Below are 11751 nucleotides of genomic sequence, written 5' to 3' on the forward strand. Positions count from 1 at the left end.
TGCCCAGTTATCCATGCATTCTGGAAAGATGTACACAGAACATTAGAGACGATATTGAAGATCAAAATTCCTTTCCAATTTTGTGTTCTTTATTTGGGCAACGTCTCGGGTTACGTGGCTCGTAACCCTGTTCCCTGAAAAAGTGGCTAATTACCCCCGCACCTGCAGGTTATAAATATACGTGACGCGGACACGTCTTCAGGTTCCAACTTTGTCTGAAAGGATGTCAGGCACGCCTACAGTGCGGAATTGAGGCGCAGCATCTCGTTGCTACTTTTTCAGGGAACAGGGTTACAAGCCAAGTAACCCAAGACGTTCACTATAAAAAGCTACTCTCAATTCTGAGTTTCAAACGCTATGGGAACAAGAATACCAACACTGCCGCACTGGAGGCAGCTAGACCCCTCCAAGGTTGTGTGGTGTGTGTAAAAAAGCTGAAAGGAGTCCTCAGACTACATCAGGGATGTAGACTCCAGGACACGTGAGCCTGGAGTAGCATGGACATCCAGTCTATAAAATCTAACAAATGTCACACACTTGCTGCAAGGGGACACCTCTTGCTAAGGCAGTAGAAGATGAAACCCCCCTTGTTGAATGAGCTCTGACTCCTAGAGGTGAAGGTTGTGAAGCAGCCACCCCCCGTTTGCGGCTCCTGTAGCTGCTCAGATACACGCCACTGGCTGGTGTGGTGGATGGAAATCTGAAGAGCACGTACTGGACACAGTAGGCGTAATCGTTCCTGCTCCGACATCGTGAACGGCGGAGGACAGAAGGCCTCGAGAACAACCAGATGCACGGTGGAGAAAGGCAGTTTTGGCAGATAACAGGTGAGATAATTGGCAGGTGAGGATGCAGAATAGCTTTGACCATCCCAGGAGCAAATATTAAACAGGATGGCAAGGTCAAAAGCTGACTGCATAGCTTAGAAAGGGGGGCTAACCAGACCCTCGAGCACTATTTAGAGTCCCATGACGGGACTGTCTTTCTAGAAGGAGGCTGCCTCACTCCACACAATGAAGCGGGAGACTAAAGGGTGTTTTCCCACAGAAACCCCATCAATCAGGGCATGGCTCATCCCTGAGGACAGTTTATCTTGCAGAAACTCCAACACTGAAACAATCTGACAGTGAATTGGGTCTGCATGGTGTGCCATGCACCATCTGTCAAAAAGACTCCATCTAAGGGCCTAGGTTCTTCTAGCACAAGGAGCCCTAGCACTTAGAATAGTCACAACTACCCCGGGCGGAAGCCCAGTCGCCCTCAGCTGGTCCTTCGGGGGCCAGGCATGGAGATTCCAAAGCTCGGGATGGGGTGAAGTATCGTCCTGTGTGCTTGAGACAGGAGATCCCTCCTCACTGGGATCACCCATGGCTTGTCATCGAAGAGGGATACTAGGTCCGAAAACCAGATTCTGGTTGGCCAACGGAGCTATCAATAAGAGGCGAGACCCCTGTTGATGGACCTTTGCCAGGACTACCGGGAGCAGAGCTATCGTAGGATATGCGTAAAGACGCAGTCTGGGCCACGTGTGGGCCATCGCGTCCAGACCCAGGGGAGCTGGATGAGTCAGAGAGAAGTAGAGGGGACATTGTGCTGTCTCCTGTGAAGCAAAGAGGTCCACCTCTGCTTCGTAAAATCTTTTTTCTAAAATTTGTTTGACTATCTCAGGGTGGAGTTTCCATTCCCTGTTCGTCACAGCTTGTCTGGACAGCAAGTCAGCTCCCACATTCATATGCCCTGGGATGTGAATCTCTCTGAGGGACAGGAGTTTGCCCTCTACTGGGCCTGCATCTGCTGGGCCAGTTTGTTTAGGTGGCGCACCATGGAAGCCACCGCCATGACGAGACCTAGAACTCTTTGAAAGTGATGAACAGTGACTTTCTGGTCTAGCCTGATGCTCCTCAGGGTGCTCTGGATGGATTCAACACGTGCAGGAGACAGCTAGGACGACATCCTGATGTCAAAGCGCTAGCTCCCGAGACTGAGCTAAAATCAGCCAGTTGTCTATTGTTGTGGAATTTTCTTATTCCTTAATCTAGGTGAGTTTTAAACACTTTAGACAAATGCAACACACAGAGAGGATGAGTTACCTTGCAAGGTATTTTATATTTATTGACATTCAGTCTGCATCACAAGCATGGTGCAGAGAGAAGGTGCCCTCCTTCTCACTTACAGGGCTTTTATACGATCCAAACATGACACCCCTTCTTCTCCCCTCCCTTGAGCAAGAACGTATCTTTGGTAACAAAAATGTGTCGCCATCTCCTATCTTCACCAGAACCTCTTGGTCTTTGCTCAAGGGTAAAGGAGCTGAGTGGTCTGCCACGTAGCAAAACATTTCTAAGGAATTTAAGAACAACAAGATAGACAGTCTCGAATCAAATTTTACAGAGATTAGCGTGAAGAAACCCACGTCATGAAAATTTCCACCACATTCCCATCTCTTATCATATATGATAACCAAACTCTTTATGCCTCAACCTGTAAGATGAGCACTGCCCTTTCTCCTACAGATTTCATAGGGCGTTGTCATCGTACTCAATAAATTCCCCTTCCGTGAGATCGATGGTCTGCACCATGAACCTTTTTTCAATAGCAGCCATGCTCCCTAATTAGTGCTGTCAAATGATTAAAATTTTTAATCTAATTAATTACATGCTATGGCGATTAATTAATCTAATTAATCGCACATACATACAGACTTTACAACTAGCTAATTTTTTTACCATTTATTATTGAATAGAAGCCTATAACTCAGGCTACAAAAATCTTGAAATTCTTACCACTGAATGAACACCAACCTATTAATTAGATTACAATGGTCATGACATTTTTAATAATTGTGAAAACAAACCAATGTCTCTAGGCTAATGACCATGACAATTTTGTTTGTAACTGAACACAATCTTATAAATTACATTTCAATGGACATGGCATTATTGAACAGAAGCCTGTCCCTTATGCTACAATGGTCAAAATGTAACAAATAACAAAATATTTCCCCTTAATTCTTATTTCTCTTTTAACCAGTTGCTAAGACAGACTAGCTTGTTAACATTTTCTGAGTTTAAAGATGCCCTTTTTGTTAAGGAACGTGGTAGGAGAACCCAAGTGCAGGCAGCGAAACAGGGATGAAGGGGTTAACAAGACTTTAATAAATACAAAACACAAAACAAAAGCCCACAATGGGGTAAAAGAACATACGAGAACTGAAGGAGGACTTAACTAAAACAGACTAGCGCTAACACTCACGAAGACTAACCAATACAAAACACTAAGACTAGACTTGACTGACTAAACTAAAGCAGGTTTCATGTACAAGACAACAAGAACGGCATACAAGAACATCCAAGGAAACATGTACAACGAACCAGCACAAGACAATAGACAAGAGGGCATTAAATAGGGAGACAGACAAAGGATAATTAACAAGGGTCAGGTGCGGGTACTGAAACACTCAGGGAAGGTTAACGAGGAAACGAGATGGCGGGAAACACTGACGAGACACGAGAAAGCACATGGCATGTCAGAATCAAAACAAAGCCATGTCTTTCTCACACAAAACCTAAGGCTATGCCATGACTCCGCTGCAAGACCAAGAATAAACATGACATGATAGCGGAATCATGACATAAGCCCCCCCCTTAAATGAACACCTCCAGGTGTTCATCAAGGGGTAGACTGACAAGACAGGGCAGACTGGGACAACGACAAGACAAGGCAAAACATGGAAAACAAGATCAACGGCAGACAAGCATAAATTACAAAGGGGTTGGGATGACATAATAAAAATAACAAACAAGGGAGGGGGGGAGGGGGAACAGCAGAGTTCATTGGGGGAACAAAGGAGTCCATGGGAGGAAGTCCAAAAGGTTTGGGACATGGGGGAACAGTTTTTGTCCCTGGCGCTCGGAAGCGCGGAGTCCCAGGGGACTTAGGGGACACCCTGGGGGGCGGCGCTCGAGAGCGCGAAGTCCCCGGCAGGGCAGGAACTGACGCCGGCTGGAAGGCCGGCAGGGCAGGACTTGACGCCGGCTGGAAGGCCGGCAGGGCAGGACTTGACGCCGGCTGGAAGGCCGGCAGGGCAGGACTTGACGCCGGCTGGAAGGCCGGCAGGGCAGGACTTGACGGGACCACCAGACTTGACGGGACCACCGGACTTGACGGGACCACCGGACTTGACGGGACCACCGGACTTGACGGGACCACCGGGACCACCGGACTTGACGGGACCACCGGGACCACCGGACTTGACGGGACCACCGGGACCACCGGACTTGACGGGACCACCGGGACCACCGGACTTGACGGGACCACCGGGACCACCGGACTCCGAGCCGCCCTCCGTTGCCTCTTCTTCTTAAGCCGAGCCACCCGCCTGGTGGTCGGCTGCAGGAACGATGTGAATGGGACGGGCGGCTCGGGATTGGAGGCCTCGGACGAGGACCCCCAGGATTCCCGTCTCCCCCGCTTGCCAGTGAGACTGGGCGGTTGTGGAGAGGCTGCCGAGGCTGGAGAGTGGTGCGTGGCAATGCCCACAACACCAATCTGCAGAGGACCACTCTCGGGTATCGCAACCAGCGGAGATGAGTAAACTGGGTTCGATGAGGTCGCGGACTCCGAACGCGCTGCGGCAGTTATCCACACGGCGTCGAAATCCAACGGCCTCATCGCCCTCATCTCCGAGCGAGAGAGTGGCTCTCTGAGACCGGTGTTGAACAGCACCGCCAGCTCCCTCTCCCCGAAGACGCCCTGTTCTGCAATGTCCAGGAATCTCTCCACATACTCGTCCACAGTCTCACTTCCCTGGCGAAGACTACAAAGGCGACGGGCCACGCTGGACCGGTCAGTGTCCATGCTGCCTGCTGGGTTCAGATCTGGCTGGTTCGTTCTGTTAAGGAACGTGGTAGGAGAACCCAAGTGCAGGCAGCGAAACAGGGATGAAGGGGTTAACAAGACTTTAATAAATACAAAACACAAAACAAAAGCCCACAATGGGGTAAAAGAACATACGAGAACTGAAGGAGGACTTAACTAAAACAGACTAGCGCTAACACTCACGAAGACTAACTAATACAAAACACTAAGACTAGACTTGACTGACTAAACTAAAGCAGGTTTCATGTACAAGACAACAAGAACGGCATACAAGAACATCCAAGGAAACATGTACAACGAACCAGCACAAGACAATAGACAAGAGGGCATTAAATAGGGAGACAGACAAAGGATAATTAACAAGGGTCAGGTGCGGGTACTGAAACACTCAGGGAAGGTTAACGAGGAAACGAGATGGCGGGAAACACTGACGAGACACGAGAAAGCACATGGCATGTCAGAATCAAAACAAAGCCATGTCTTTCTCACACAAAACCTAAGGCTATGCCATGACTCCGCTGCAAGACCAAGAATAAACATGACATGATAGCGGAATCATGACACTTTTATTCTGCACAACAGTGCCAGCCAGGGAGATAAGTCTTTCGCATGGAACTGTGGTTGCAGGAGTGGCCAAATATTTGCAAGCTATGGAAGACAGTGCAGCATGAGCTCCTGCATGAGCTGACCACCACTCTAGAGGACACTCATCCATTGCAATACTGGGCTCAGCTCTGTAACGGTGTAAAGCATTGCTATGGTAATTTTATTCCTCTGAATCAGAGTCTGAACCCAGCAGGAGGATTCTCTTCTTCTTCTTAGCTGGCTCATGTTTCTCACAGGGTTGTGGAGTATCTGCGCGGAGTCCTCCTTCTTGTAGTATTTTCTCAAGGGTAGACCATACCTGCTCTCTCTCTCCTCTTGATAGGCACTTTAAGTCCTTGAAACGTGGGTCAAGTGCTGAAGCAAGTTTTAGCCATTCACCATTCATGTCAGCTTGGCGTTCGGCAAGATCTTTGCTGAAGGCAGTCTTGAACCTTGCCACATAGGCTGGATCTTCATCAGAGACCCTCATTACATGCTGAAGGTGGCAGAATGCAGGAAGCACTACAGAGCAGGAGACATAAGCCTCACCCCCAAGGAGTTCAGTGACACACCTGAAGTAGAAGATAAACATGAACCATAAATAAGTGTAATGCATTTAGTTTATTTAGCATCAGTTATAAAGGATGATTACTGTAAAATCCTTTCCATTTTTTTCATATGTTAATTTTATGAAGCTTTTAAAAATCTTAATCTTTTACAAATATTTTTGGTCTGTATTTCTCATTAAGAGCATTTAAGCATGACATTCTATTTCATAGTCTATGACAACATGCAAAACACAACAATATAACATGGTTCTGATGTAACGTTACTCACTTGCATGGTTCAAGAAGGCTCTGTAACTTGTGCAGTTTATCCCACTCCGATGCAGTCAGCATGACTAACTTGTGTTTCTGTTGGGCCATAGTAGTCTTAACAGCCTCTTCATTTCGTAAGAGACGGGTGATCATGTCGAGTGATGAGTTCCACCTCGTTGAAACGTCTTGTATCAGCTGCTCTCTCTTCTGATCCAATGCTGTTTGGTTTTGATGAAGTTCTTCTGTATTAGCAGGACTATGCTTAAAATGTCCAATAATCTTCCGACACTTTGTCAATGTGTCAGTGAATCCACTGTCAGAGAGACAAACCGTAATGGTTCTCTGTAGTATATGGGCAGCGCACGGCATGTGATGATACGGAAGTTTTCTTGCCGCTGCGACCATGTTGCATGCGCTGTCAGTTCCGGTGGTTGTCACATTTTCTCGAACGCCCCAGTCGTCGGCCACTGTTAGAAACTGTTCGGCACATGCATCAGAATAGTGCCGTGTGACTGACTTCAGCACGGTTAACGCGAATGATTTAAGTTTCCAGTCACAATCGATGACGTGCGCAGTAACACCTAGATAGTTATGATTGCTGATTGACGTCCAGTGATCTCCAGTTAGAGCCACATATTTAGCTTGAGCTAAATTGTCCCGTTTAGTTTTTTTTTCTGTGTCGTACAGCTGATTTATTCTCGAAAGTACTGTACCTCTTGACGGTGGTGTGTAGGTTGTATCGGAGGAAGCAATTCGAAATGCATCCATAAGCCCCTTGTCCTTCACAACATTAATAGGCCTACAGTCCATTGCAATCCACTTAGCTATCGCATTTGTTAACGATTGTGATGTAGACTTACTTAATTTTTGGCGACTCGTCTCAGGAAGCGTGGTTTGGCGGAGCTTGCTAACTGTCGCAGCCGGGGGTGAGGTGACCGCCAAGCTCGCTAAAACATGCTTCGAGTTTAGGTGGTATTTCAAGCTTGAACTGCTTCGATGATAGGCAAATTCCTTGCCACAGATAACGCAAATGACTTTGCTTTTGTCAATGGCTCCATTGAGATCTCGTTTGTACTTAAAATGGCCATTCAGCAAGCCATGCAGTTCTTCGTCCTTTTCGTTTTGCATCTTGATCGTTTTGTTACTAGAAGGCTGCAATTCTAAAAAGTGTACAGGTCTGTCGAAGGGCGGGGCAGGGCGGGGCGCGTTAATTGCGTTAAAAATATTAACGCGTTATTTTCCCCAGGGATTAATTAATCAAATTAACGCGTTAAATTCCCAGCCCTATCCCTAATAGTATTTTATTTTAACAGTTTTGAAAACAGTAAATTAAACATGGTAACATAATTATAAGAAATAACAATCCCACTAGAATGGGTAATGCCACCTGCATCAGCCACGCCCCCCAACCTTGGATATTCCACCATTTCAACAGACTGTTAGTCATATCATCCGGTTCCCTGATTGCATTCTTCATGTGTTTATAATGTCGGTTACATTATCAGCATAATCCGGAATGTAGAAACAACAACTGACCCCGAGCATTTTGCACACACCGCCTTTCTCTGCCGTAAGCATGTCTAAAACTAATCTATTCTGTAAAACTACTTCCCTCATCTGTGCCATCTCCTCGCTCAATAGACCCAAAGCTTTTTCAGTCGAGTTTGCCAATGCTAAAACCTGCCAGGCCAATCTGTCCAATTTTGTCATGCTTATAGCTCCACCAAGACCTCCAAAAATATTCCACAGGACAGTGCCCTGTGGGGACGTCCAGGGGTCCATCAGACATGCCCCTTCATAGGTACTGGGCATGCTGTCAACGTCGAGCAAATCTCTTTTTTCTCTGATTTTTCTAGGTGCGTAGGCAGCTGCTCCTACGGACAGGAGAGCTGGATAACAGCAGCGTGTCCATCTCACGGGCAGTCTGTGGAATGCTCTTTCCCCACAGACCCATACTACGCCACTTAGGCCTACCTCGTCCTCTGAGAACGGGCAGGTGAAATTCCAACTATTAAATGAACAATTTGGTTGGTTATCATTGGTTTTCACTATGTTTTTGCATTCTGATGTTCCTATGAGTGGCCCCCCTTTCGCTCTACACAGGCAAACATGTCCTATCCTGGGGTGTATATTCAGAGGCCTGGTGTCAAAACTGTTACTGTACTTACCACCTGATTCTTTGCAGTCTGTCTTTCATGCCGCCTCTGCTTCGTTGGTGCTGTTTGCAACTGTCAACAGGGTGGTGGCTTTGCAGGGTAATTGACCCTTCAGCCTTCTCTCATCCTCTAATTTCAGAGGACTGACTTTCCAAGCCTGCTCGAGTTGCATACACCACCAACAACTGTCATTCACTCCTACCTCTTTCTTCTGCATCAGTGCCAATGCACATGCCTTATTGCCTTTGCATTGGTATATTGCCTTTCTCATATCTATGTTCGTTTCTCCTGGATCTATCCATGTCCTAGCCTTTACTCCCTGTGCCTCTTTTTCTGCCTGCTCTGCTGGAAAATTCCTTGGCTGCACTGATATCTGAACCTTCTGACCTGTGTCTTTCCCCTTTCTCTACCACATACACCAATACTGACCTGCTTAAACCTTCATAAACCTTCGTCACTTTCCATATTTCCACTCTTATTTGGGAAGTTGCTCCCGTTCCCTCATAATTCAAATTTTTGAGTAAGAGCTAGTCTTATCCACAACATCAACTGAGGTACACAAATACATATTTGTTCCCCAGTACCTAATAGATTTAGGGTAACACTGTCCCTCCCCATACCATTTTATTAAACTTGGAATATAGTGTTGCACAGAAACAAAATTCTATAATCTCTAATTTTGTCGGGGTTCGATGCGTCCCCGACTCGAACAGTTGATTCCCTTTGCGAGCACCAATAGTGCCCCTCCTTTCGCTTCAGTCAGCACGATCATTGCGAAGAGCCATACGAGTTGCCCCTCCTTGGACACCTTTTTGCTGTGGGAGGTGTGTCTTTCCCACGACTTCCTCCTGAAATCTTTGACTACTTCGAAGTCTCCTGGCTGGAAGCTGTGTAATGATTTGTCAGCTCCGTTTGCTACTGCTCCTTTGACCTGCACAAATATTTTGAGAGCAAAAACACAAACACACATTGCCTTGTAACATCCCCCCTTTTGACGCGTGGTCTAGGCCATGCGTCAAAATCGCAAAAGCAGAGAAAAAATGTTTTGGCAAACAGGTGAGGCCATTTGGGCCCTTGGGCGTTATCACAACAGGCTCACAGTTCCTAATCAACCCAACAAAATATTTTCCTTTTACCCAAAGTTGTACGGGCACCTTCCCAAAATTTCTTCATTAATCTTTTTGTGTGTGAAAACACTTCAAAGTCCCCTTGTTGCTGACAGACAGGCATGATTCTCACGATGGGCGTGCAACAAATTTGAATATTGCACGTCGTCCCTTTTAACCCATTCTATGGCGTGCGCATATTTGTCAGCAAAATACCCACAGCTCCCCACACCATTGCAATCAACGTCATGATGCTCTGTGAGGCAATACATTCTACATCGTACTTACGTAATTCAAAACTACATCGTACAGCTGTATGAGCGCTGCACACGGGTTGTGTTGGTATCATGCTCAATCTGTCATCATACACATTATGACTCTGCCCAGCAAATGAATCGGGCAGCAGTCAGACATGAGAAACCTGTGTTGAAATTTGACACTCCCCAACTCGCATTGCACCCTTTTGACATAAATGATTCTACATTAGAGCCACTAGCATTTAGGGAAAACACAGCTAGTTTAGACTCTGGTAAATTTAAACACTTCTTGTGAATCATAGTAGGCTATTTGTTGCCCCTGAATCTATCAATAATTCAAGCAGTTTGTTGCACACAAGTATTGTGCATTTTAGCAAAGTTCAGAAAGCGTTTTCATTCATCATGGAATATGAGCTAAGCAGATCTTCATTGCATACAGTAGGAAAAAGCATTTCCTCATTGCATATGCTAAGGGAAATCATACTCACCACCCTCGGAATGATGCCTCACCTCCTCACTTCAATCTCCCTTTTGTTTTGACCTCAGTGGTCTCAGAGGCTCAGGACAATCATTTCGCCAGTGCCCCAATCTTTTGCAGTTAAAACACTTTTCTGGATCATAATCAACAGAGGGTTTAAAACCTCCCTTTCCTCTTTCTCCATGCTCTACTCCGATATTCATTAGAGCCATGTGGAGTTCTTTATCTTGTTTGTTTTTCTTCTGAAGCTGTTTCTTGCCTGTTTGTCTTTCTGCATGTACAGCATGACGGGCTATCTCACTCATTCTCATGTGATCTGGCTCGAAGCATGATTTTTCCACTTCTCGTCTCAGCTCTCCTCTCAGATCTCGCAGAAAAGCGGATCTGAGATGTCCTTTGAACGGACCAATGTCTGGTCCATCTGCATCAGGTTGAAGTCCAGAATGTTCTTTAAATACTTCCTCCAGCCCGGCCAAGAAATCCTCCACTCTTTCATCCGTTTTTTGCACACAAGCTGCGATCTTATCCAGATTCAGAGCTTTGGGAAAAGTAGATTTTAGTCCTTCTAAGAATTTTTCCAGAATCCTCCTGTACTCAGCATTGTCTGCATGCGACCAGTTGACATGTTCCCTTCTATAATCCTCCACAGGCCATTTACCCTGTAACTTTCTTAGGTCAGATGGTTTCAGTTTGACTTTCAGTAGTCTCTCTAATTCTTTCATTGAGGGTGAGAATTCTTTGCAAAATGTCAAAAGTTCTTTGTCTGTCGGTGCTGGACGCGCTCTTTCTTGCTTTTGACGCACCATGGGCTGTGGTGGAGACGGCACTGGTGCTGGTGGAGACACTGGTGGGGGCACTGGAGCTGCCTCGATCGGGTTCAGATGTCGTTGAGGAGGGACACAATCATCCTCCGGTTGGTGTTTGTAACAAGTCATAGATGGGGGTAAAGAAGACAGAGGGGTTAAATCATTATATTCAAGCAAAACAGGGTACAATGGAGTTTTCGGTGGTGGCAGTTCTTCCAATGCCATTTCTTCAAAAACATAGTCACGTAAATTAGCTACCTCTCCCGTAACTATAAACATTTACACGCTTCATCATATTTTTCCCTTTCTTTTGTGGTACTAAATTTACCGTTTTCTGGAAAGTTAGCTTTTTCTATTAAATAGGGTACACCTTGTAAACTTCCCGTTCCCCACCTTTTCCTCATTTCTCTGTATGTTGGTTTATCCATACCCATATGGGACCTTCCCTGCCCCATTTTTTATTCTGAATAGTCTCCCAGACTGTTTAGAATCTATCTCGATTCTGAGTAGTCTCCCCTCTTTAACTGTTTTAAGCAGTCCCCCAGACTGTTTAGAATCTATCTCGATTCTGAGTAGTCTCCCCTCTTTAACTGTTTTAAGCAGTCCCCCAGACTGTTTAGAATCTATCTCGATTCTGAGTAGTCTCCCCTCTTTAACCAGACTGTTT

The sequence above is a fragment of the Barbatula barbatula genome (assembly GCF_947034865.1).
Source record: "Barbatula barbatula genome assembly, chromosome: 22".
NCBI classification, from domain to species: domain Eukaryota; kingdom Metazoa; phylum Chordata; class Actinopteri; order Cypriniformes; family Nemacheilidae; genus Barbatula; species Barbatula barbatula.